We start from the raw sequence: 27,362 nt of genomic DNA, 5'->3' as shown, positions 1-27,362 counted from the left end.
AAATAAAATGTAAACTGGTTCTTTTAGAATAAGAACACATTCCCAGGAGCTGTGGAATTCGTTTAAAAAAAAGAAAGCGTGAGATCAGAGCTGTTTTAAGGAAGCCGAACACTTGACCTGTGCTGTCTGCCCCTGAAAGGCCTGCCGTGCGGCTGGAGGACCCAGGGCAGGGCAGGGGCTCGGCAGGCAGGAGACCCTTCGGCCTTGGGGGCGGAGACGCGGGTCCCTGATGCCCTGCTTTGAAGGCCCTGCTGGTTTCAAGAGGTCAGTCGAGTTATTGACACGTGACCAGGATCGATGTTCCCTCTCCATTAAATGTGTACAAGGCAGGCAGACAGAGGCATCAGCAAGGTCACGGGGAACTTGCTCAACCTGGAGTTTGAGCAGGCATTCCGGCAGGTGGGCCCACGGCCCAATGAGTGAGGAGCTCCACGGCCTCGGACCCCGTGGCTGCAGGGGCCGCAGGTCTGGACCAGCACAACTGACCGGTGCCCTGGGCAGCCTGCCCACCCCGATGAGGCTTTCTCCCAAGTCAGGGTCCCGGGGAGAGTCCACTCTTCATGCTTGTGCAGAGAGAGCGTCGAGGAGTCAGAATCAAGAGCGGGCCCCCTGTCCTCGGGGGCCCACACCCACCACCTCTGCCTGAGGCTCCAAGCTCCTCGAGGACCCACTCGGGCTTCTCCCACCTGTGTTTAAGCATTTAAATCGTCCTGCTAAATAATCTCCATGTAAGTCACTTCCCCAAAAGCTTAACTTTAAAGACTTCTTGCATCCCTGGATATGGTTGCTGCTGCTGAGTCGCTTCAGTCGTGTCCGACTCTGCGACCCCATAGACGGCAGCCCACCAGGCTCCCCCTTCCCCGGGATTCTCCAGGCAAGAACACTGGAGTGGGTTGCCATTTCCTTCTCCAATGCGTGAAAGTGAAAAGTGAAAGTAAAGTCGCTCAGTCGTGTCTGACCCTCAGTGACGCCATGGAGTGCAGCCTTCCAGGCTCCTCCGTCCGTGGGATTTTCCAGGCAAGAGTACTAGAGTGGGGTGCCATTGCCTTCTCCCTGGATATGGTTAACCACCTTTAATTTTGTAAAAAAAAAAAAAAAAAAAAAAAATCACTGGGAAAGTTTAGGGGAAAGAATTCCCAACCAAGGCATCCTTAAAAGTGGAAGCATGGATCCCATACAGTGATGCTCAGGGGTGCACACGCGTCCACACTGAGACGTCATCCTCATCAGCTGGAGCTGTTTTCTTATACTTTGTCTCTTCCTCCTAAAACAAAACTATGATGTTAACAAAGGATAATTAGTGGTTACCATGGAGTGAGTTCTTTTTCCCCTTGAATTTGGAGGTGTACCTGTATGTAATGGAAATTTTCGCAAGAAAAATGTTGCATTTAAAATATATTAAAAAACCATTTATAATATCAAGGCAATGTTGTTTCCACACACAGACATTTTAAATAGGAAGCCTTTCACCAGTCTTTGGGTTAAAATGCTTTGTGTAGCCTGGGTCAGGGCCCCTAAAAATTGTGGCCTTGAATTGAGAGCCTAAACGTATGTTCATACCATTACTTCTTTTTTTAATTGAAGTACAGTTGAAGTTACGTTGTGCTATTTTCTCCTATAGAACAGAGTGATTCGGTTACACATATATACATTTTTTCTCATACTCTTTTCTGTTGTGGTTTATCATGGGCTTTTGACTAGAGCTCCCCATAATGTGCAGTAGGGCCTTGAGCTTACCCGTCCTTATATATTATTATATATAGCCCTGCTAACCCCAAACTCCCTCTCCATCCCTCCCCCACGCCTCTGCCCTGAGCCACCACACGTCTGCTCTCTGTCTGTGAGTCTCCTTCTGTTTCATAGAAGGCTCCTTTGTTTACGCCATTATTTCTAATAAGCAATTTATGCGTGAACTTTCAGGCAGGGCTCATAAAGGAGACCTATCACTTTGAACCCGGGGCTGCAGGGGAATTACCAGGAGGTGATGGTGATCTTCAAAGCCCTCAGACTACAGTCCTTTTGGTCTTTTTGTTGTGGTGGTTCTTTTATTTTTAATTAGGGCCCCTGCAGGGTGAGAAGCAGAGATTCACGTGGTTTTTTCAGTCCCTTCTGCCCGGAATGTCCCCATCTGTCTTCAGAAGCAGCGCTTGAAGGAGACTGGAGGAATTGTCAGCGAGGCTAAATTATTCATGGGAATGTTAAAAAGGAAAAGGTATTTTCTTACCAAAAAGCTGTGTAAACCTCACACTTTGTGACAGTCGGAATTGGGTTAGAAATAGAGCATCTCTGGGAAGACCACAGAATCTCAATCAGCCCGTCTCTCCGAGCAGTTCTGACGTTTCAGCGGCTTGTCCCGGGGGTGGTGTCTGGGGCGGCGGGGGGCGGGGGTGGCCAGGACTGCTGTACTGCACACGCGCTTTCCAATAGTTTAAATAAAAAGAGGAACCGGTGTGCCCGCTAAGCCAGCTGCCTGCGGCGCCCACCTCGGGGCGGACAGGAGGGTCCTGCGTCCACTTGGGGCTTCCCACAGCTCTTTCTCCTTCCTGACCCTGACCCCGACCCCGCTTCCGTGGCCATCACCTCGCCCCCCGCCCCCTTCTATCACAGTCCTTTTGCATATCGTATCCCGTCGCAGGATGTGTTTTAATTTCCCTGAAACCTTACAGATGCAATTGCCCATCCTTGACTTCTTTCCACTTCTGATCGCTCTGACCCACTTTATGTTGAAATATGGCCGATTTGACAGAAATGAAAGCACCTTTTAAACTGGTGCTTCCGAGTCATCTGAATCTTTTTTTGGGTCAGAGACCCCTACGAGAATTTGACGAAAACTATGGGTTCTTCTGCTGAAAAATGCTTATTTTACACCCAGGCAGTCGTATGTAACACTGCAGGAAATTTGCGGCTCCCCCCAGACACGCCTGTGCGTCCCAGCTGACGACCCCCCGGCTCTGGGTGGGCGTGGGGGGCGGGGGTCCCGGAGGAGCCTGACTTGTGGTGTCAGCGCTGGGACTCTGTGGAAGGCGTTCCAGGAGGCGCCGGGCAGGAAGCGTGTTCACAAGGCATGGGTCTAGCAAGCAGTGCATCAGAGAGAACCAAGGATTCGGGTTCAGGCCCAAACGCCCTGTTCCCAGAAAACATTAATGCTTTTTGTCCAAACGGGAGGAGGGTGAGTGGTTCCGACTCCCTCCCCCAGGAGGCCTCCTGGTGGCACTGATGGTAGAGTAATGAGTTACTTGTTTGTTGAGGCAAGAACCCTACTGGAGAGTTTACACATACTAACCCGGCCCCCGCACGCCGACAGTGTGAGTTAAACGTTTACCACCACTTAGCTGATGTCCCCAGAAGAAATCAGGATACAGACACTGGCCTTACAGACCCGACAGCTAGCCCTTTAATGCTTTAAAGTTTTCAAGGAGAAGAAAATGAACACATGGCCCAACCCTGTCTCAGGATTAGGGCAGAAAAGGGTATTTCAAGCAGGATTATCCTGGTAAATCCCTGGTGGGTCGTTTCCACGGTTGTTGGTCCCACCTGTGTCCTTCCCTCTTCATTCCTCATGGGAAGCGCTGGAAAGGGGGCATCCCCTCAGCGTGCCACCTGCTTCTCCTGATCCTGCACCCTCCGTGGGTGAACAGGTGCCCAGTGGGCGTCCAACAGAGGCCCCCTGGGCGGATGGAGAAGCCGGCACTTCAGAGGCCCTGGCCCTGTCTCAGAGCGCTGGCCGAGATGGGTTTGTCGTGTCTTGTCCGCCGTTTTCCTGAACCCACTAAGGGTCGAGCACACAGCATCTCCCACCTCCACGGCTGCAGCGGCACCCGCCCTTCAGTCTCTCCTTCCTCTCGTCCCCCCTCGAGGGGCTTGGCTGCTCCCAGGGGCTCTGTGCATCCGTGCGCCCCTCCAACTCCTCATCACTCCACAGTGACCCCTCTCAGCCCAAGCCCATCACGTCACTCCCCTGCCTCAGGTCCCTTCAGCAACCTCGGACTCAGCCCACGTGTCCCTGACGGTGGGCTGGCTGCACACATCTCCTGCCGCTCCCTGCATGGCGCCCCTGATGGGCCCAGGAGCAGCGTAGGCACCTCCTCCTCCCAGAGGCAGCAGGCTGTGGGGCTTCATGGCCTGGAGTGACTGCCTCCCTTGCCATCCCTTCCCGTATGAGCGGCACAGGCTGACCTTGAAATGCGGCGGTGGGACCACCTCCTGACCCCCTCCCTAACCTGTGCCGAGTCTCCATGCCCTTCAGTGTGACCTCGGCCCAGGTGTGAGCAGGGCCGGGACGGGTGTGACCTCGCCCCGCAGGGCTTCGCCAGCTCAGGTCCCGAGCACTGGCACACTCTTGTAAAGAAGGGGACGAATGAGCGCCATCCCCAGCCCGGGAGCCTGGAGTCTGGTCCTCCGGTGAGCACTTCGTCAGCTACGCGACGTATGGCCGGAATTAGCCCGTCCTGCCTTCCTTCCGCTCTGGGGTCAAGTGCAGGAAAGGAGGTTGGTTCTGAGTCAAGTCACGGGCATTCATTTCCAACGAGCCCCTCTTGCAGTTTGTGTGGGGCTGGACAGAGAGCCTTCTGTGTGTGCACGGGTGTCCCCTCCCAGCGGGGCTCAGGGAGGGGCCCCCGGGGGAGCCGGGGCAGTGGGGGTGGGAGTTGGGGGGCGGGCGTCGCACCTATCTCGGTGCATGTGGGGACGCCAGACAGCCCAGGGCAGGGAGAGCTGTGCTGCCCAGCCACCGGCAAGAGCAGGCCTGTGGCCGAGAGTCTGAGCCTGTCCTCGGGCTATGCCTGCAGGTGGCCGCTGCCTCCTGGGGCCAGCCATCCCCTGGCTCTGCCCCAGGCCCCTGTGTCCTCCGGGAGGTGTAAAGCGGGGATCCCTGCGACGCCAGGTCAGGGGGCCGAGCGGCGTTGGCCCTGTCTCAGCCAGGAGACCTAGACGGCCAGCTGCACACAGGACAGAGCCCACAGCCGAGATCCTGCCCCTTCCTGTGCCCTCCCCGTCCTTCCACAAAGTGTGCACACGTGGGACGCGGGATGCTCCCGAGGCCTGGACGGAGGGTCCCCCAGCCCCACGCTGCTCAGCTGTCCACCTGAGCTCCCTCTGAGCTGCCCGCTGTGTCCGCCCACACCTGGCCCGACGCTCCCCGCCTCCTCCCCCAGGAAGCCTGTGGTGGATGCGCCTCCTGGGGCTGTCTGCCCCTCTGTCTGGCGTCGTCACAAAGGCCTCAGCTCGCTCCTCGGGTGGCGGTGGATGCAGGAATAAGTGGAAACGTGGGGATGGGTGTGTGTATGGAGATGCCGAGGTGACCTCAGGAGGTGAGAAAACCCTGAAGTGACCTCTCCCTGCTGCCGAGCAGGTGCCTGACATCTGACCATCAGGATGGAAGTGTCTATTTTAAGCCATATAGGATCCTTGCCCTGAGGATGGAACACAACACCCTCCGGAGTCAGTTCCATGTCATGGTGACCGAGTTTATCATGTCCCTCAATGGGAAAGGGGACATAAGGACCCTGGTGTGTGGGGCAGGTGGGTGCAGGCAGGGCAGGGCTCCAGAAGCAATTATGCCTACTTTCTGTTGATTTTCTGTTGTAGTAAAAGACACATGATGTAAAATTTACCATTTTAACTATTTTTAAGTGTATAATTCAGCAGCATTACAAATGTTTGCATTGTCGTACTGTCCATTTCCAAAACTTTTTCATCTTGCAAAATTGAAAGTCTATCCCGCTAAGCACAGCATCCTGCCACCTTGTCTCCGGCCTCTGGCAACTACCCGTGTGCTCTCTGTCTCTGTGAATTTGATGGCTCCAGGGGCCTCGTAGGGGTGGAATCACACACACCTGCCTATCGGCTGTCTGTAGATCTTCCTTGGTTTCCGTTTTGTTTTAAACTCGCACTCAGGATCCTTGTTCGAGTGGAAGTCTCTGTGTGGGGGCTGAGAAGGCCATTTGGTGACGAGGACCAGCCCCCGCCCACCGGCTCAACACCATCTGCGTCTGCTGGGTGCTGGCGAGGCCTCCGGGAGGTGGGCCTTCCAGCCCTGTCTCCGAGTCAGCCGGGCCTCCGTTGGCGCCTTCCCGCCGGTCCTTCCCGGAGCCCCTGCTTCGCTCCGCTGAGATGATTGTGGTTGTGGATGCCGTCTGTCTGGTCTGCCGTCTCTGCGGCACTGAAGGAATAAGACTTTCCCTCTCGGCGCACCCCATCTTCCTGTCATATTAAATCACTGAGACCCACTGTGGGGGCCGGGGGAGGGCAGACCTGCCGTGGAGGCAGGCAGGCAGGCAGTGGAGGCCTGGTTCCGAGGCACTGGGGCACAGAGAGCAGAGGCTGCCCAGGACGTGGCCCGAGCACCTGTGAACCCACAGAGTCCCCATCCCTGCCTGCCTCCCCGCTGCAGCCCCTCCTCGCGGACCCGTGGCCCCTTCTGGTGCTGTCTGTGGTGATGAAGCAGACCCTCCCGGGGGCTCTCAACCACTCTTCCTGGGCGTGAGCTGAGCCCTGCCTTCAGCCCTGCCTCCCTGTCCCCCACAGGACGGTTTCAGACACCTCTCTCTCTGCAGAGTCCTCCCCAGGGTCGCCTCCCTCCTCCCCCTCCCAGGGATCTGACCTCAGAGCCCCATGTCTCCTCCATCAGACTGTGGGCCCCTGAGGCCGGCAGGCCGCTCACTCATCCTGGCACCTGCCCCAGCAGAGCGCCTCTGCACAGCCCCTGTTGAATGAGCAGACGGGACGCGTTTATGGTGCACGACCAGCCTTCTCTTTCCCGTGATTCGCCGTTACTCAGAGCTTCCTCTGGGTCAAAAGCTGGACGCGGGACTTAGAATAGGAACGCAGCCCCTCACCTCAAGGAGCTTTTAATCTGGCCACCAGAAAGGTTGAGTCTGGATTTTTATTTGTGATACGTGTTTAGATGTCTCTTTGGTATTCCCTGGTGGCTCAGACAGTAAAGAATCCGCCTGCAGTGCAGGAGACCCAGGTTCCATCCCTGGGTCAGGAAGATTCCCCTGGAGAAGGGAGTGGCACCCCACTCCAGTATTCTTGCCTGGAGCATCCCATGGACTGAGGAGCCTGGTGGGCTACAGGCCATGGGGTCACAAAGATTCGCACACAGCTAAGCGACTAACAGCTCCTCTTTCTTGATACTTGGAAAGAGGTAAACAGCACGATGCATGGGGTTCGGGTTTTGAGGCAGTTAAGCTCTGGCTGATGCAGGGCGTGGGGAGCTGGGACGCACACACCCTGTGTGGGCGTCGCCTCCTCCTGCTGCTTGGTTAGGGGGTTGGTCCCCATGCTGTCACCGGGCTGCCGCCTGCCTGACCGAAGAAAGTCGTCTGGGTGATCATTAGCACAGGCTTTCTGGAAGCCGCGGCACATTCTCCAGCCGGTTGTCTGCACTGGGAGTTAGTCTGTGCTTTCGACCTTTGCTTTTAAGGTAAGGGAGGGTTTGTTTGGCAAAAACAACGATAAATGCTCCCCTGGCCTTTGCGTGCCGCTGGACTTCTGAGACCTGGGCAGTGTGGTGTGGGCCCTGCACGAGGTGTTAGCATCTCGTGCAGACCTGCCTCGTGTCTGGTTTTCGTGCTGCTGTGACTATCTCCTCCAGGCTGGCCTGCTTAAAGAGGAGCCTCCGGGATGCCCGCAGTGGGTGATCTAGAAGCCTGGGTCTCTGGTGTATCCCCGTGTCGATGAACCGGCCTTTGAAGGTGTTGTTTCTCGTCTTAGAGATGGGCATGACACCTGATACCCTTATTTATAGGGTTTACTGAGGCCTTACGAGGTCATGAGTCTAAAAACGCTCCGAAGGGCCCGGGTGTAACCGTGCATCCTCCTCTGTTGACATCACGGGCCCGATTCCAACAGCCGGCAGTCCAGGCCAGCAGTCCTCATTGCCCAGCAGAGGATGGAGTCATCGGCCACAACCCAGCTCCACGGTGGGGGAGAGACACCCTGCGCGGATGGGGTCCTGGCCAGCAGGTTTGGTCCTAAAATAAACACTCTTCCCCTTGGCTAAGATCTGCCCAGTGAAATGGAGATGCTGACCGAGGGCAGAGGACGGCAACTCAGTTTAGGGTCAGCTGTATTTTCAGCAGCAGATGAGGAAGTAAGAGGCTGCCAAGGTCACTCCTTGGAGGTGTCCCTTCCTGAGACGGCCACTGCCGTCTCCAAGACAGGGGCATGGCCCATGACCCCGCCACTGGTCAGCTGGATTCGTGCCCTGCTTTAGGGCCCAGCACCGTCAGCTGCTGGCTTGCTCACCATTTCCTTCCAAACGTGCCAGGAGCCTCTGGTCCAACTCCTGAGAACGGGCAGGCACAGGGGAGCCGCTCAGAGGAGCATGTGGGCTTTGATTGCTTTCATCCACGGTCACTAGGAAACATTCCTGACGTCACCCAGCTATGCACCCCCTCCCCAGACTCAGAGACAAAGAATCATTGTGCAAAGTAGTATATACAGGATGGACGGACGACAAGGTCCTACTGTAGAGCATGGGGAACTGTATTCAAGGTCCTGTGATAAACCAGAAGGGAAAAGAATATGAGAAAGTATATATGTGTGCATAGCTGAGTCATTCTGTACAGCAGAAATTAACACAACGTTGAGAACCAACCACACGTCGATAGAATTGTTTTGAAAAGGATCGCCTAGGCCTCCTGCCCCTCGGCTTTTCCTCCCCGCTTGTCTGGACCTCCCATTGCTCTGTCAGCCCATGAATGTCCTTTCATCTTAGCCCATCTGTCCTTGTCCCTAAGCCTTCTCTAGGGCACCACATGGCACTGTGCTGTGTGCCAAGCTGTTTCGGTCGCGTCCGACCCTTTGTGACCCCATGGACTGTAGCCCATCAGGCTCCTCCCTCCATGGGATTCTCCAGGCAAGAACGCTGGAGTGGGTTGCCATGCCCTCCTCCAGGGGATCTTCCTGACCCAGGGATCAAATCTTAGCAACTAAACAACCGCAAATGTATTTGCTCTCCTGAACTTCCTCTTTTTCTTTTTGAAAGCTCAGCACTGTGTTTGGGAGGCGCCTCCACATAGACAAGGGTGGAAGGGACGAACAAGAGCCGAGTCAGCTTTGATGGTTACGTTTGCTCAGGACTGAACTTGGGCCTTGACTTGAGAAATAGCAAACGGGTGCAGTGGAGGAGGCAGAAAATCACATGCTTCTGTTTCCTCCGTGCTGAAACTGAATTTTGGAAGGCACAGGACGGTGGACAGGGCAGCTGGAGCCTGAGCCTGCAGCCTGGGAGTGTGGTGATGGGGACGTGGGGTGCGAGGGCCCAGATCACACCCCGTTTTCACGTCACAGGTGTAACCTCGCTGGGGCTCTTCCTGCCCTTGGCCGTGGCCCTGGCCCCCTTTCTTTCCGTGGTACAAACAGTGAGAAGGAAAGATGGTCATGTTGCCAAGAATAGGGCACGAGGAATCAGTGAGCGGGAAACTGGGCTTCCTCTCATTTTTTTTTTAAGTCCAAAGGCTTCTTACCAGACACAGTAAGTTCATCTCTTTTCTCTGATACTCTGATTTTCAGCCTGAAGATGGGAAAAGTGATGGTAGCAGGGCCCCTGATCATCCTCTTTGATTCCCACAGTGTGAAGGTGCAGAGATGCTGGTCAGGTTTGGAGGGAGGCCCCTTTCGCTTTGACTGGCAAGCGGCAGCCGCACAAGGAGGGTGGAGGATGGGCACCGCAGACAAGGGCGCGGATGCTGGCGCAGCCTAGAGGGGCCGCTGCTCTCCTGTCTTGTTGTCGGCTCAGGTTTGCCGACTCAGAAGCTCTCCCGTTTCCCATTTGAAAGGAGCGAGGCAGCACGGAGGCATCCAGACACGAGACGCTCTTAGGGGTGGAACTAGAGCTGTAACCTCTGACCCTCAGATCACCGCTCTCCCACGGGCCCCTCTTCCCTGGGAACTGACGCAGCTCCCTGCCGCGGGAGGACACGTGCTAAGGAAGGTGATGTGTTGTGACTGTGCTGTGATGCTCAGCGGCCACGGCCGCTTGGCCCAGGGCGGCTCCTTCCCTGCGGACGTCCACTGATGGCTCAATGGACTGGTGGGAGCTCAGCGGCCGTGCGGAGGACTGAAACCTGGGCGGCCGTCCCCCCAGCTCGTCTCCCACTGACACTCGTAAGGGGTCGTCTCCCAAGGCCTTCCCGGGGGGCTCAGATGGTAAGGCGCCTGCCTGCAATGCGGGAGGCCTGGGTTCGATCCCTGGAGGAGGAAATGGCACCCCACTCCAGTACTCTTGCCTGGAAAATCCCATGGATGGAGGAGCCTGCTGGGCTACAGTCTGTGGGGTCACAAAAAGTCGGACACCGCCGAGCGACTTCACCTTACCTTACCTTACTGAGACCGAGACGGGTTTCCCTTCTTCCACTGCCGAGTGGCCCATCCCTCACTTACTGAGGGACGGCCCTGCACCGGGCTCCGAGGGTGAGAGGACTGCAGTTCAGGGTCTTGGGGTGACAGAGGAGTCTGGCCACACGGGAGACGTGATGAGGCGCAGGCCAGGTGCGGTGGGGTGCGGGACTGAGGGACTCCTGGCCTCTCTGGAATCTTCTCCCCTCCCCTGACCTGCCCTCACATGAACGCAGGAGAACGCGGGGCTCAGGGCCTCCCTTACCAGTTTCCAGGCCAACGTGCGTCTCCTGCTGAACCTCCCACGGAGGGTCCTGAGGGCAGGGTCTGGTCCTTCCCGCCAGCTGAGCGCTCTGTGTGTCTCTGGCCTGGACTCTCACACGGCTCACCTTGGCCGCGCCGACTCGAAGGGGAAACGCCTGAGATCGTGGAAACCCCCACGAACCACCCCGGGTGCGCAGGAGGATTGCCTCGTGGGAAGGTGGTTTCACCACCGGTCACCCTGGAGAACGCAGGGAGAACTTAGCCTGGCCAGGAACGGGGTTTCCCCCAGCGGCTCCCTCAAAAAAGCAAGAGACGGTAAGAGACGGAGAAAATCCAGGGCCGGGACTCGGAGCCCCTGCCCGTGTCACGGTCGGGGTTGGCTGGGGTCCTGGGGAAAGTCCCCAGGGAGGAGAGGGAAGGACAGAGACCCACCCGTGTCAGACGTCAGTGAAGGAGACAGCGTACAGCCTCCCCCTGCCCCATCCCACCCGGGAAGGAGGCACGTGACTGCTCTGGTGATTGGCGACAAAAGTCCCGTCACCCTCGTCTTCTGTGTTCAGTTGACCCTTTTTCCTGATGTTTAACTCTACGATCTAAAGAGTCGTAAACTCCTAATCTGGCTGAGAGGTAAAGAATCCACCAGCCAGTGCAGGAGACATGGGTTCTATCCCTGGGTCGGGAAGATCCCCTGGAGAAGGAAATGTCAGCCCACTCCAGTGTTCTTGCCTGGAGAACCCCATGGACAGAGGAACCTGGCGGGCCACAGTCCACGTTGGTGATCACGGAAGAACAGCAAAGCACAGTAATCGTCCTCAGGACACAGAAAATCGTGTGGCCTAGACTCAGAAGTTTTCTCCTGATGTGAGAATATGACGGAAGGACCCAGGGGATTCTGTTTTCCGGGACTCGGAGGAGTGTAATAGAGGTTTCTTATTAAAGGTGGAAAAACGAGCCTGAGACGGAGGCAAAGGTCAGCGCCTCGGAAACCAGCCCGTCAGAGGGGCTGCTCTTTCCCTGCTGTTGTGGACCATTGTTGTAGCCAGGCCCAGTGCTCCCTCCCCGTGTGTGTGCCTGGTGTGCGTGCCTGCGTGCACGCATGTGTGCTGTGTGCCTGGTGTGTGTGTGTGTGTGACTTCCACGCTGCCCGTCCCAAAGCCCTCTTCTCCGTGGTCCCCGAGGCCTGGCCGGCCCACAGGCCCCCAGCCCTGCACAGTGCTGGGAGGCTGTGCCTGTGCTGGGAGGCTGTGCCTGTGCCGTGACTCAAGTTCGGAGTCGCCTGCTGCCAGCCGGGCACTGGGCACCGGAGCCTCGAGCTGGGGCCTCCCTGCCCTTCTGCCGGCCCTGCCGTCTGTGGGGCGTGGATGGGCCTTGGCCTCTTGGTTCTGGACCCTGCCAGCAGGGGTGGGGAGTGTGTGTGTGTGAGTGTGTGTGTGTGTGTGTGTGTGTGTGTGAGATGTGACGGGCGAGGTCCCTTCCTCTGGCCCACTTTACAAGGAAGCACTGAGTCCCCTTGGCCACCATTTTGGTTTCAAATGACAGAAGGGTGGCCTCCCTGGGTCCGGGTACCATGGGCACTGTGGGGTGGGGTGGGCTAGGGGGCCAGGAGGGGCTGCGAGCCGTCTAAGTGGCCCTGGCCCGGCCCGAGGCCGAGGCCAGGAGGGGCGAGGGGGTGGTGCTAGAGCTACTGGGGGTTGGGGCGGGAGGGGAGCACCAGAGGGCCCCTTATGGGCCTGCCTTTGACCGTGCACACAGGCTGAGTGTGCCCGTGGACACACCCTCAGACAGAGCCCGGGGCGCAGCTCGCCACCCCCAGCACCCCGCCACAACTCAGCCACAGTCGGGTTCCTCCCCCTCCCACTGTTCCTTCCTCCTCCTTGGTCCACCCCAGAGGCCGACCCCAGGCGTCTCCGCGTCCCCAGATGACACTGTACCAAGGCCCACAGGCGGCAGGCCCTGTGGGAGCCTTCTCTCCTCTCCCGGGCGGGCCTCCCAGAAGCCGCGCCGCCCCAGCCCACGCTCTCCCTTCCCTGCACACGCGGCCTGTGCATGCCCGGCCTCTGCACATCTCTGCACGCCCAGCCTCTGCACACCTGACCTCTGTACACCTGACCTCTGCACATCTCTGCACGCCCGGCCTCTGCACATCTCTGCACGCCCGGCCTCTGCACGCCCGGCCTCTGCACGCCTGGCCTCAGCCACAGCAGACCTTTGTTTGCAGCCATTCCGATGGCTTGAATGTTAACAGAAATTTGGTCTAATCAGCCTGGTGTTCCCTCATGTGGAGAAAATTCAGGCTCGTAATTATAAGTTCCGAAAGGGATGGTTTTTAACACCATCCTTTTCTTCCACCACAAATTAAATGCCCCAATGAGAGAAAAGCGTTAAAAATTAAACTGCCCTTGGATGACAAGCTCACTGCCCTTGGAATCCACAGTGAGGACCCTCCTTACCCCGCAGCCGAGAAACTCCAAGGAATCTGTTCTCATAATAAAAATCACCTTGCTCTTCAAGTGACCTTACTGGTCATTCTGTTACAAACGAAAGTGAAATGGATATACCCTAACTCTGGGACTTCCCTGGCGGTCCACGGGTTAGGGCTCCACGCGCCCACTGCAGGGGGCGGGTTTAATCCCTGGCTGGGGAACTAAGATCCTGCGTGCTGCGCAGACCATAAACGTACATATCTCCTAACTCTGGCACCCCACCTGCCTGATTGACCAGGTGGTCCAGTCTGCGCCTGTCAGAGCTCCGCGGCCCTCAGCACAGCTTTTCTGCGAAGGGCCGGACGTTCTGTCTTTCCCGTCCGCAGGCCCTCGGTCTGTGCCCTGATATGAGAATAGCTCAGCCAGGCTGGGTGTGAGCGAGCGTGGCCCTGCCCCAGGAGGACACTGTTGGCTGGCTCAGATTCAGATTTCACAGACATTCCACACAGGAAGCTTTATTCTCCCTGTGACTGCTGGGAGCCCTTTGAAAATGTAAAAACCACGTGCGGCTCACGGACCGAGTACAAGCAGGCGGCGGGCTGGACGGGCCAGGGTCCCAGTTCTCGGCAGCCCCTGTACACGTGCTTCTAAAGCGAGCTGAGCCCTCCCCTGAAGCAGCTACCCTGAACCCTACCCTTGAAACTGCAGTTTATAATACTTTAGGGGGTTACCAGGTCCATTTGGGGGACTCCTTCTAGGTATTTTAAAAGGGAAAAAATAGAATTTAGTGCAAACACATAATATGGCTTGAGTACTATGTCATGAGGACTTCCTAGGTGGTTTGGTGGTAAAGAATTCACCCCCCAAGGCAGGAGGCATGGGTTTGATCCCTGGTTCAGAAAGATCCCCTGGAGAAGTGGCAACCCACTCCAGTATTTGTGCCTGGAGAATTCCATGGAGAGAGGAGCCTGGCAGGCTACAGTCCATGAGATCACAGAGTCGGACACGACTTAGCAACTAGACGACAACTGTGTCGTGAGCCTTTGTGTGTGTGCTGGGTCACGGCGCCATCAAGTTCTTGGACAGAATTTTATATCAGCATGGCCCTCCCCACCCCCACCCCCAGCCTTTTGTGTACCCCAGGAGATGCAAAGACTCTGAATTGGTGGAGCGCTGAGGTCAGGAAGCAAGGGGGACCAGAGCGTGTGGTTCCCCTCTTTCCTGTACCCCAGGAATCAGGATGCTTGGCATACATACATCTGTCTCCTGGGTCGTAGCCTGAGAGACAGAAGTAAGGAGCAAATATTCGTCCTTGTAATACTAGGTGGGCTGGGGCACTGCCCGCTAAACGTGAACGCCCTGCTTTCGCGCTGTGCTCATTTCTGCGTAGCTCTGAGGCTCCGTCTTCGTCTCTCCGCTGTCTCCCCACACTGAGTGATGTTTAAAGCGCTGGTCGGGTATTCACTGTCCTTCGCCAACAGAAACGCAATCCTGCGTGGGAAGAGGGATGATACAGTTTAATCTGATAAAAACAAGTCATGCCAAGTGTGGCTGTTTGCCAGGCCATGAGGAACTGGAGGCGGAGGAAGGAGTATTTAGCGCTGTAATGATTCAGGGCCCACGGGGATGCCCTGGGGGTGATCCACAACCTGGAGAAGGTTCCAGAGACCCCAGGGCCCCTGGGGCTCCCATGGGCCTTCAGCTGTGTATGCTGGTGGTCGAGTCAGTGGTGCCTAAGTGTCTCCAGGAGGTGTTGGTGGTGACTGGTGCGGGGTGGACGAAGGGAGAGACAGCCCCTTAGGTTCCTGCCTTGGACTGGACCACTGGGGTAGGGCAGGGAAGGGGAGGTAGGGCTGGAAAGAGGTCAGGTTCCTGCGGAGCAGGCCTGCACCTCCTGGTGGTGGTGGGCCGGGGTCTCTGGACTCGAAGGCCTTGGAGCACCCCCGGCCCCATGAGTGGGGCGCTCCTGCTCGGAGCTGCCAGGAGAAAGGCCTGCCGCCAGGCTCCCCTATTCTCCTGCTCAGAGAATGCCCAACTTGTTTACCCAGAGGGAGAAACGTTTACTTTGCTGACGAGATAATGGAAGATTAGCTTCTATTTCCAGGGTGGTGCTGGCGGCGGAAATGAGGTGGGGAGGCAAGGGGGCTCAGTCACTTCCTCCCCAAAGCGGAGTCTGCATTTCACAGGCATCCCTGGTCCAGGCCTGACCCCTGGGGATGGCTTGGGGAGGTCGACGGGCGCTCCCCTCGGGCCATGTACAGATGAGAGGTCTCAGCCAGATTGCACAGTCCTCTGGGGCTCTGAGTGAGTGGCCGTGGCTGTGGGGAGCACCCAGCTCAGTGTCCAGAATGGGGTGGACACCCTGCGATGGCCGGGTTACTCAGGGCAGGACGGCAGGATGTGGCATCCCGTCCCCAGGGCCCACGTCCACGCGTGTGCGCAGAGATGCACAGAGCCAGGCCTGCGCGTCTGGTCCGGAGCCCAGGGTGCTCACCACATGGTTGCCGGGCACCATCGTGGGCCTCCCTTGAACTTTCAGTAAGGCTTTCATTGGGCTTGTTGACGGGGCCCCCTGGAGCTCTCACTGAACCTCTTATAGTTTCTTATTTTCACTAAAGAAAGGAAGTGGGGGTGTATGATAAACGTAAAGACTCGACCGAGCTGAGTGTGGGCACACAGGTATCTTCTATTACTTCTTATACTTTTCCACTGTAGACTTGAAATATTTCACAATTTAAAGACCATCTCTTAAGTTGTCTCCCCCTCCTTCCTACTTCTACATTCTTGAGAATGTGGAAATATCCTTATTTCGACACTGATGTCAGATTTTAGATCAGCGCTGTCCAATAGAACATGTGAAATGTGGCTAGCCCAACTCGACAACTGACTTTTTTATTTTATTTAACTTTACTTAAATTTAAGTTTTAAGTCTTAGTTGGTCATCTTATTGGACATGTGCAGTTCTGGAAGGAAAAGCTGTAGAAATCAGAATATTCCTCTAGGGCCATCAAAGACAGGGCCGAACACTCTAATTTGTGTCCTCAGAGAGCCTCAGAGTTAGTTGCTCAGTGATGTCCGATGCAGCCGCATGGACTGTAGCCCACCAGGCTCCTCTGTCCATGGGATTTTCCAGGCAAGAATCCTGGCGTGGGTTGCCATGGCCTTCTCCAGGGGATCGTCCCAATCCAGGGAGCGAACCTAAATCCCCTACATTTCAGGCAGATTCTTTACCATCTGAGCCACCAGGGAAGCCCAATTTGTGTTCTATACCTGAGCAAAAGTCCTAACAGTCTTAGGAATTAATGAACCAAGTGTAAGATTCCCTGAAGGAAGCGACATCCTCCATGTCTGCGTAGGATGCAGAGCCCTCCTTCTGCAGCCCTCTGGCTTCCACTTGTCCTTTCCCAAATAAGACGCGCCCTTCCTCCTCGCCTGTGAGAGCTGCTCACTGGTTGGCACTGTTGTTTGACAATTATTAGCTCTTCTCTAGGCCAGACTCCACCCAGTCCCTGAGGTCATCAATCAGTGTCTTTCTGTTTGAAAGCAGATGGACAATTCAGGAGCCAGTGATGGGCCCTTAGACATTTGGCTGGTTGCTGAGTGTTTAATTATGTCTCAGCAAACACAGGAGGGAGCCCTCATGGATATGTTTAGCTTTTTAAGGGCTGGTCTTGTTAATGGCCCTGGTGATAAATTGGGTGAGTCTTATTGGAAGGAGATGATTAACAGGAAAACAGTGTCTAAAGTGTGTCTAAATGGGATCTGAGTTTGCCTTTGGAGGGCAGTGTTCTTTGCTTTGTTCTCAGAGGACACATCTGCTGTTTAAAATCTGAAGGTCTGGGCTCAAGTCCCAGGTGCTGTAACCCTGGAAGCCTGCTTGGCCCCCTGCCTCTTGGAGCTACCCTGTGAAGTGGGAAGGGCTCTTGCTTGCAGACACGCATGTGGTTGGGAACAGAGGCGGCAATGCAGGCCACTGCGTCTGCCCCGGGAGGGTCCAGGAGCTGCAATGGCGGTGCGAGGGTTACGGGGAGTTGACAGGTGCGGGAAGAGGCGTTCTCTGCACCCCCCTTACTGCCCCAAAGAGGCTTTTCTAAAAGAATTCAACTTCCATAATTCCCCCTTTATGGGAAGCTTTGAGGGGGGAGGGGGGTACATCAGGAAAAATAGCTCCTGTTGCCCGAGATGAGAAACTGCACAGACAGACTCTCCTAGAGCAGACCTTACTTTCCAGTAGCTTCTTTCATCTGCGTTTGTGGTGTTCATTTCTCCCTACTCACTGTTCCTTGAAATCCTCACTCTTTCCTCATGTTAAGATGGGGTATAAGCCCCACATTCTGTATAAACCACAGATGTGTCTGGGAGGTCTGACAGTCGTCTAACTAAAAATGAGCTTCAGGCGTGCCCTCAAAGCTTCACCTTGAAATAGCCTCTTGCCCCATATAAACAGTTGCTGTTGTTCAGCCGCTAAGGCATGTCTGACTCTGCAAACCCATGGACTATAGCCCATCAGGCTTCCCTGTCCTTCACTGTCTCCCGGAGCTTACTCAGACTCATGTCTATCGAGTCAGTGATGCCATCCAACCGTCTCATCCTCTGTCGTCCCCTTCTCCTCCTGCCTTCAGTCTTTCCCAGCATCAGGGTGTTTTCCAGTGAGTCAGCTCTTTGCATCAGGTAGTCAAAGTATTGGAGTTTCAGCTTCAGCATCGGTCCTTCCAATGAACACCCAGGACTGATTTCCTTTAGGCTCGACTGGTTGGATCTCCTTGCAGTATAGAAAGTAGGCTTTTGGGAGAAAATCTTAAACAAACGAAAAAGCTGTAACTCGATGGCAGAACTTTCCCAAACTTTTGATCTCTGTCCTGTACCTGACGTGTCCTCCCAGCCTGAGAGGAGGGCTGCTCTCTGGGAATCTCCTCCCGCTGTAGCTCACAGAGGCCCCTGAATGGGTGGGCCTGCCTGGGGCCTCAACACAGGGTCTCACTCTTTACAAACAGCTGGAACTCGCAGGCGCCGTATGACTCCTGACTGCACAGGAGGCTGTTTTGAAGGGTATGAAGTGGTCAGAACGGGTGTGTGTGTGTGTGTGTGTGTGTGTGTGTGTGTGTGTGTGCGTGTGTGTGTGGCCCTATGCTCACAGAGAGTGTGAAAGATGGGGCTCCCGGCCATTCACTGTTGTCCTTGAAGAAGGAACGTGGTTGGAAGACGCTGCTCTGTTAAGTAGGATTGCTGCGAGTCAGGCTCCCCTGGTGTCCAGTGGTTGAGAATCCACCTTGCAATGCAGAGGAGATGGGTTCAGTCCTTAAGCTGGGAAGACCCCACCCGCTGCAGAGCACCTTGCCCGAGGCTGCTGAAGCCTGCGGGCCCTGGAGCTCACGCTCCACGAGAACCCTCGCACTTGCAGCTAGAGGGGACCCGTGCTCGCCACCGCTGGAGAAAGCCCGTGTGCAACAGCAAAGACCCAGTGCCACCAAAAGAGAAACAAAACCTTTTATTAAACTTTTAAAAAATTTACATAGAATCTACAGTGCCTCCCTGCTGCCTTTAAAAATACTAAATGTGTCCCTTCTGGGTGGATCCCATCAAATCCACAGACAGGCCCCGGGACCTCTCCCACCCTCCCATCCTGGGGCTGTCCTTTCCCCGAGGCCCATCTGTGTCCCTGAGGCCTGCATCTGCTGTGAGAGGTGTCTCTTCTCTTTTCATCTGGGCCCTGGGAAACCTTCCTCACCTTTAAACAATGGATCACTTAGAAAGGCCCTTCCTCAAGCTGCAGGTAGAACTCTCGGCTCTTGAGAAGTTGCCGTTCTTTGAAAAGTCCCCAACTTTCACAAGAGGTAGAAGCTTTTCCAGAGGTTGGTTTGTTTCGAGGTTACCTGGAACTAAGGGGGTGTTTGGGAGCGGCCCCTGCTGCCCTGGGGCTATTGGGCCACATCCCGGAGTCGCTGTTAGTTGGAGGCGCTGCGCCGGGCGCTGGGGAAGGCGCTGGGAGGCCGCTTCGGTCACCGGGCCGGCCAGCGCATCCTGAGCCTTCGCACTGGTAGCGTGAGTGTGTTGGGCACCCAGCTCCAGGCCACCAGGCTGGTCTGGAGGGTGGAGAGTCCACCCATGTCCTCACTTGTTCCCCCCACCGCCGTCTGTCCTGGACAACGCTGTTCCCGTGGGGAAGGAGTGGCCGGGAGGAGGACTCGCAGATAAGGCCTGTGTAATCTCAGGCCTGCAGACGGGGGCTGGCCTCGTGGCAGGTGTCCCCCAAGGTCATGAGCTGGAAAAGCTGAGGCTTGGCCCCAGAGGACTGGGCCTGGGGCTTGGGAAGCCGGTGTGCCTGGCAAGGGACGGTCAGCGTCTCCCCAGGACCTGGTGCCAGGACCACATGTCAGGGAGAGGAGGGCAGGTGAAGGAACGCTGGCTTCGTCTTTATAAAACCGGGGCAGGACCCTGGTTAGCAGGAGGCTGACTTGGATTTTAGTTGTGGTGGGAATGAGGGCCACACAGCTGTCCTGGCACCTTGGGGTGGCTGGACATTCTGTCCCGTGAGCCTTCCGGCCCCTCTGCGGCCGTGCTGGCGGGGCAGGCCTGGGTCAGCGGTGAGCGCTGCCCTCCACATCCTGGCCGCAGCCCCTGAAGGCGCTGCCTCGGGTAGCCGATGCCCGCTGGGAGCCGTGGGGTAGCTAGAGGGTAGGCTGCCAGCTCCTCTGTGGTCAGGGGTCCTTGCATCTTTAGCACCCTCCTGCCCACGTGGGAAGGGGCTCAGTAGACGCTGCAGGCCCTGGTGTACCAGATCTTGGGCTCCCGTGGAAACGTGTGCGTTGTTTTGTGGTTTTATCTCAGCGTTTGCTGAGCATCTGCTCGGTCCCGGATGCAGTGCTGGACGTGAAGAGGGGCCGGACGGGAGCGGGCTGGTTGCTCACACAACCTCTGCAACCTGACTTTCCCGTGAATGACTCCAGCTGGCTGGCAGCACGCGGCAGACCCAGCCCAGCTGTGTTCCCAGTGACCCAGACAGCAATTTATTTCCTAATTGAATTTAAAGGCCTTTGAACGAAGCGGGAAAGCTGCGATTTGCCACAGGCCCCCCTCACACCGGGCCAGCTTTCCACGTTTCTTACCTGCCTGGCATTCGACTCCGCCTACCCTGCTGGGTGTTCTCTGAGCTTCCTTTCATCTGAAATAGGCTGACAGTTGAACTTCTTTGCAACTCCAGGTCTTTTATGCCTCTGCCTGCCTTGCCCTTGGGATACTGGGAGAACTCTTCTTCAATGGGAAAAAAAATCACATGTATGGTGATTCGAACAAGCAAGCATCCCGCCTCCGCGAGGCCTGCAGGCCGCCTGGTGCTGAAGCTGTGTGCAGCCCTGGTCTGCGTTGCCTTCGGTGTGCCAGGGCTGCGGCTTTGCTGTTTGTTGTTGTTTAGTCGCGGAGTCGTGTCCACCTCTCTGCAGCCCCACGAACTGCAGCCCGGCACATGGATGGCCGGCAGCACACCCGGCTTCCCTGACCTTCCCCATCTCCGGGAGTGTGCGCAGACTCACGTCCATCGAGTCGGTGACGCCATCCAGCCATCTCATCCTCTGTTGCCCCCTTTTCCTCCTGCCTTCAAGCTTTCCCAGCATCAGGGCCTTTTCCAATGAGCCAGCTACTCGCTTAGGTGGCCAAAGTGTTGGAGCTTCAGCTTCAGCATCAGTCCTTCCAACGGGTATTCAGTGTTGATTTCCTTTCGGATGGACTGGTTGGATCTCCTTGCCATCCAAGGGACTCTCAGGAGTCTTCTCTAGCACCGCGATTGGAAAGCATCCGTTCTTCGGCACTCAGCCTTCTCTATGATCCAACTCTCACATCTGTATGAGACTATTAGAGAACCCGTAGCTTTAGATAACATACAGACCTTTGTCAGCAAAGTGATGTCTCTGCTTTGTAGTATGCTCTCCAGGTTTGTCATAGCTTTCCTTCCAAGAAGCAAGTGTCTTTTAATTTCGTGGCTGCAATCACCATCTGCAGTGATTTTGGAGCCCAAGAAAAGAGAATCTGTCTCTGTTTTCACTTTTTCCCCATGTATTTGCCATGAAGTGATGGGACTGGATGCCATGATCTTAGGGTTTTGAATCCTGAGTTTCAAGCCAGCTTTTCCACTCTGCTCTTTCAGCCTTATCAAGAGGCTCCTTAGTCTCTCTTTGCTTTCTGCCATTAGAGAGGTATCATTTGCATATCTGAGGTTGTTGATATTTGTCCCAGCAAAATGCTGCAAAGGGGACCGTACTTAATCTCAGGGTTAAGATGTGTAAACCTCTCCCTCCAGGGTTCAGAACGCTGGGTTTTCAAGTGTGGTCCCTGAGCCAGCAGCTCCTGCATCACCCGGGAACATGTTAGAACCACAATATTGAATCTTAAATGTATTCAATAAATTCAATAAAGACTTTAAACATGGTCTACATTTTAAAAAATTGTTTTAAAAATGTAGACACAAGAGAAATGGGAAGGTAAGAAGAAGAGAAAAATAAAAAATGAAGAACTCATTTAGAAAGACTACCTTGCTAAGAAATCTTCCCTATTTAGGAAAAGTATGCCAAAGAGCAGAGGACATTCACTGTTACCAGCAACGATACTGTGACCTCAGGTTGAGATATCTTTACCGTAAACCCAACCCCCTAATTTCCTGATTGCTTGTCAAGCTCGTAAAGGACCAAGGCCAGCAATGCTGATGAAGAGAAATAAAAGCTGGGTGATCCTCCCGGGGAGCTGTGTGCCGCTGATGTGGGGCAGGGTTGGACATATTAACTTAGGACCCACTCTTTGGGCACATTCCTCTGAGGCTCCACATCTGATGCCCCTGGGGCCTCTGTTTGCTTGGATGTCTCGTCTAATTATGGAAACATGATCGGTCCGTAAGTGTGGCTTCGACCCATGGAATGGATGATACAGAACAGTGTGAGCACTGAGGATGTCACTCTGGAATCAGCAGCTGGAAACCTGGGTGGTTCCTGAACTCTGTTCTGGTCGTGAAGATCGCCCACTCTGTTTCCGCGCCTTCACTCAGCTTGAAAACACTCAGCAGACCCGAAATGCCAGGATTTCAATGGACTTGAGCCCGTTCTGATGTTTCAAGTCACTTCCCTTCTTGGGTTATTTTTCTCTTATTAAATAACTGGTGGTACAGTATTAATTGAAATGCTTAAGTGTGTACTATTGAACGCCAGCCACTGGCTTTAAACAGAAGCATTCCCTGAGCAGAAACACTAGTGAACACTTAAATCCTTCTCCCTCCTTTTGAGTAATTATAATGTTCATTCAAAGAAGCATAAGGTGGTGGAAAGAACCCTTTATCTGGGAAGGACACTGGGCTCTGTGGCTCGTGCCTCGCAGCTGGCTTTGCGGCGGTGTCTCCCGCACCTGTGATCAGCGAGTGGCTCTGTGAGCCTCCTGAGATCCTGGGTGAGACCGGCTTCTGCGGGTTTACTGGTGCGTCTCAGCCCCTGTGACCCTGACGGACTCCGTTGTGGGGCTCTAAGGCGCAGGGAGCACAGGCATCGCCGCTGGACCCGCCAGAAAGAGCTGTCCTCACATGACAGACACCCGAGCCCCGGGCCGGCTCCGTCCCAGGGCCGTGGGCATCTTCAGGTGGGCCCGGCCCCAGGAGCTGAAATCCCGGGGGGTCCCGCTGAGAGGCCAGAGCCACCAGGGGCTCTGCTTGGGGGCCTCCCTGCAGCCCAGAGCAGGGGCGGACACACAGGGGCAGGGGGCACCTGGCTTCAATTCCTGCTCTGTTCCCTCTTTAGCATGGGATCTTGGACAAGCCGCTTCATCACCCTGGGCTTTAGGGTCCTCTGTGTAAAGTGAAAGTTGCTCAGTCGTGTCTTATCTTTGCGACCCCATGGACTATACAGTCCGTGGAATTCTCCAGGCCAGAATACTGCAGTGGGTAGCCTTTCCCTTCTCCAGGGAATCTTCCCAACCCAGGGGTCGAACCTGGGTCTCCTGTATTGCAGGCGGATTCTTTACCAGCTGAGCCAGCAGGGAAGTCCAAGAATACTGGAGTGGGTAGCCTATCCCTTCTCCAGCGGATCTTCCCAACCCAGGGATAGAAAAATGAATATTAAAAACAGCACTTACCCTAGTGCATGCTGAGTCACACATCTGACCCTGTGTGACCCCGTGAACTGTAGCCCGCCAGGCTCCCCCGTCCATGGGATTCTCCAGGCGAGATACTGGAGAGGGCTGCCATTTCCTTCTCCAGGGGATCTCCTGACCCAGGGATCGAACCCACACCTCTTACATCTTCTGCGTTGGCAGGAGGGTTCTTCACCACTAGCACCAGCTGGGAAGCCCACCTACGCTAGATCCCGATATACAGTAAAAAGCTTTTGAAAAAATAAACTTCATTTGTAATATTACCCTAGGAATGTGTGTTATAAATGACTTAGTTCATGTTGTCTGTCATTGAATATTTGATGAGAGTCCAAATAGCGAACACTTAATTGAATTTAAGGAAGAAATCATTGTGTACTGACTATAACAATTTTGTGGCTTGATAAAAGTAATTTACTTAATTACTATCTTTTAAACAACAGTCTCTGTAACATACTGTGCTGGACACCATAGATTGACAAACGAGGTGTTCTTCTGAAAAACAGGACGAAGTCAGTACCTCCATCAGAGAGTGGAGCAGACCGAATGAGTTTAATACGTGAAAAATGTCCACCTACGCCTTCAGCCCCAGGGATGGGGAGCCTGCCTCAGCCCAGCGCTGTGGATCCGGCGGCCTGGTGGGTGAGCGGTGTGGTTCTTCCGCATTTGAGCATTAAATGTCTGCGTCAGCGCGTCTGGCACACACTGGAACGTGATTTGTAGGAAATATTGATGTTTCTATATTTTTTATTCTCTTTTCCCCTAAATGGAGGCAGTTTAAACCATTCCACTGGGTTGGCAGGTCCTAAATTGAGAGGAAAAGGAAGTTTTCCGGGGGCAGGGAAGATAATCGCAGGCTTCTGCGCTCACGCCCTCGAGTGCTATTTGAGTCCCCATGACTGGCAATTTCGGACGCTCCTGCTATAATAAGGAACTCCACAGTGACATGTGGCAGGCCTGTCTTCTGCGGCTCTGGGGGCCCCGTGTCCTCAGCCGGGATGGTAATTAGTGAGTGGAGTGTCCCCTTCCGGGCCAGCACGGTGAGCGGCAGGAAGCAACGGAGAGGAGAGGGGCCCGCAGGTGTCCGGGGGCAGTGGCCAGGGAGCGACCCCCCTTGGTGGGGCGCGGGGAGGAGCCCAGCTCCAGGGAGGCAGCAGGACTCCAAGGCTGGGGGCCAGGCAGGGGGCCGGAGCTGCTCCCCAGGCCGCCATCCTCCTCCGTGGGGTGGTTTCTCTCCAGCAGCTCCTGAGCTGCTGGGCTGGTAAGAGGCGGCTGGAGGAAGGGGCGCAGGGTGGAGGACCCACATCCGCACGCGTGGCCTCTGAGCGGCTGCACCAGGCCTGGTGGCCCTTGTCCGGCTCGCTCCTCCGTAGGGACGGCCGAGCGCTCCGCAGGGCCCTGTGCTTTGACCGACTTCTCGTTCCATGCCCGGCCAGGGCCTGCGGTCTGCAGGGACAACAGCCAGGTGCGGCAGCTAGACGTCGTCACTGTGCGGCTGACAGATGTCACTGACTTCGTGGGCGAGGAGGGGGTAGCACGGAGAGGCCGGGCGACTTCGCGCCGCCCTGGGCTGTATGGGGCCCCGCCTCCCCTGCCGGGCCCACTGCCTCCTCCTCCCGCGCAGGCCCTGCGTTACTGCCGACCCCCGCCCGGAAAAACCCCGAAGATTCATTCCAGAGAAGCCGGGAACACTGCGTGATCTCAGGAAAACGTCGACCCCCTGCCTTCCTGCAGCAAGGGCACAGGAAGTCTATTTACAATATATTTAAGAGAGAATGAGGGTCAGGGGCGCCCGTATGCAGCCCTGGGCCCGGCCTCTCTCGGGAGAACCGTCCACCTGAAGTCCCCACCCCCCACTGGCTGCGGGGACTCGGGGACTCACGCTCTGCAGAACGCCTTCCCCTCCTCACCTCAGAAAAGCTGATTTCTCATCGTCCAAAAGGAACATGTGATTAATGGCAAACCCGAAGTGCCTGCGGTTCTTTGATAGTTGCCTTTAAAAAAAATCTTTACAGCCACGCTTCAGAGCAGAGTTACTTTCAAGCAGTTTGGAAGGCAGTCCTGGTGAGTCAAGGCAGAAGGTCGTTGTTTGCAGCTGTCATCCGCGTGTCCTTACCTCAGATCGCTGTGTTTTTCCACTGCCCCAGCAGGAAGGCTAAAATACCGTGGATCTGCCGGGATGCTCTACGTTTTGCTACCTAGGGGAAAGTAAAACCTCTGCTAGCATTCCTAGCAAAACAGCAACCCTGGAGAGGTCCGGGAGTGATGTTACTCATTCAGCTCTCGTCGCTGTGTGTCTGGGAGGCAAAAACATTTCTCCCGCTGGGGGTGATGCTTAACGGTTTGGGGGAAACAAGTGAGCCAGCGCCCCTCCGCGAGGCATCTGGGGATCTAGTTAAAGTTGCAGACGTGCTCCTGCGGGTCTGTGTCTCTAACGAGCTCCCAGGTGGCGCTGCTGCTTCCGCCTCAGGTGGCCAGGAGGTAGAGACTCCCTCGGTCCACTCAGGGAGAGCCAGGAGAGACCCTCTAGAAGGTGCACCCTGGCAGTGTAAACCTCATAGACGCGCCGGCCACAGCGAGGGGAGAGGGCGGAGTCAGATTGTGGAATCAGGCAGGTAGAGGGGCGAAGCGCCTTTGTCATCCACAAACCTCGACCCAGGTTCGGGTCGTTACCTGTGACCCTGGCTGTGTCAGCAGGTAACGTAAATTGGTGTGTGGGATCAGACGTCCCCAAGGGATCCGGGGGAACCTCGGCAGCTGCAGATGTTTGCTTACTGCACCGTGAAATTAAAGAGCCAGGCAGGGAAGAGGAAAGCTGCCAGCCGGGTGCAGGGCTCCAGGTCGTGAAGCCGTGGTTACCTCTCTGGCCTTGTCTGTAGGTTACCCGGGTGCCTGGGTGCTCGATTTTCTCATCCGGTCCTAGCCAGTGCTGAGCCTCAGAGCATCACACTTGCCCTGGCTGATGCTGAGTTCTGGTTTCCATAGCAACACATCCTCTGCTCCTGCTTCGTACGTGAAAACTAGAACTTGCCACTGGCAATCTTGTCTAAAAGACCCTGATCTCTTTCTCATTTTTAAGTGCAGAAATGTGGCTGGGGTGAATACCCAGGCCACGCTAGGAAGTAATCCTTCACTGAACCTGACCGGGGCACTGGAAGTTACAGCGTCACAGTAAAAGGCTGGGAGAGGGCTGTTCGGTCCCGTTTCTTCATTAAATGGCAGAGGGTCTTTATCAGCAGGGCCAGGTTTCTCTCACCCACGGACAGCTGTGAGGGTGACCTGTTTGTCTGCGGCAGGGCGGAGATAGAGACTGATGACTCTGGTTTCTTCTGTGTGTGAGCTGGTGGAGGTGTTGGCTGGCATATCGCGTGATCCTTGTTGGCACCGATTCCATCCTTGTGACCAAATGTGATTCTCCTGTTCTCCCCTCATCTGCTTCCCTTCTTAATACCTTTTTAACCCTGACCTCTGCTCTGACCTCTGGACAACCGGCAGGGGCTCTGTAGCCACTGACCTACCATCTGGGGACAGAGGTGTGAGAAGGAGTATCTCCTGAGGGTCTTTCTTCTGCTTTTTTAAAACTTCATTTTAACGACACTGTTTTTTGGGAAAAAAAAATAAAAGCAAACTTTAGGGAATCCTGCAAATTGTTGAAGAAGGATAGCAAACAGACTACATGCTCTATAGGGGGAACGTGTATAAAACCCAGCTGCATGTTCTAGTATTGGGGACCTTTATTACAGGAGTTCATGCAGTGGGTGGACACCGGCTGTCACTTGGATGCTACAGTCCAAGGTTTGGGGACCATCTTCTTTACTCAAGGTCAGATTAAGAGCATAGATTCTTGCAAACAGGAGGGACTGTGATGACCTTGACATTTATTGAAGGCAGACACAGTTTTTGGAGCTCCAAAATTTACTGAAGGCAGGCACTGTGTTTTTGGAGCTTCAAAGGTGAATCAGACCTGCCCCTGCTGGCGGAGCCGTCATCTGAGACGGCTGCGTGGGAAGCCCAGGGCGGGGGGCGGGGGGCAGTGGAGTTCCAAGGGCAGTGGGAGGCGGGGGGCTTCAGTGAGTTCTCCCCTTAGGAGATGCAGTCTGCTTCATGGTTTGCTTCCTGCCTGGTTCAAGAGAAAGGCTGGGTGCAGCTGACCTGACTTGGGCTCACGTGTGAGCAGGTTGCCTGGAACTCAGGGTCTGGGGGCAACTGGGA

General features: G+C 55.5%; 1 protein-coding gene across 4 annotated transcripts in view; it reads left to right on the top strand.

The window, feature by feature from the left end:
* Nucleotides 1–27,362, top strand: part of SLC22A23 (solute carrier family 22 member 23) — a 126,309-nt gene that overhangs the window by 66,642 nt on the left and 32,305 nt on the right. The window lies entirely within an intron of this gene.

The sequence above is a fragment of the Budorcas taxicolor genome, chromosome 11 (genome assembly GCF_023091745.1).
Source record: "Budorcas taxicolor isolate Tak-1 chromosome 11, Takin1.1, whole genome shotgun sequence".
NCBI classification, from domain to species: Eukaryota; Metazoa; Chordata; class Mammalia; order Artiodactyla; family Bovidae; genus Budorcas; species Budorcas taxicolor.
Note: the sequence above shows the minus strand (reverse complement) of the source record. Positions and strands in the feature narration are given on the sequence as shown.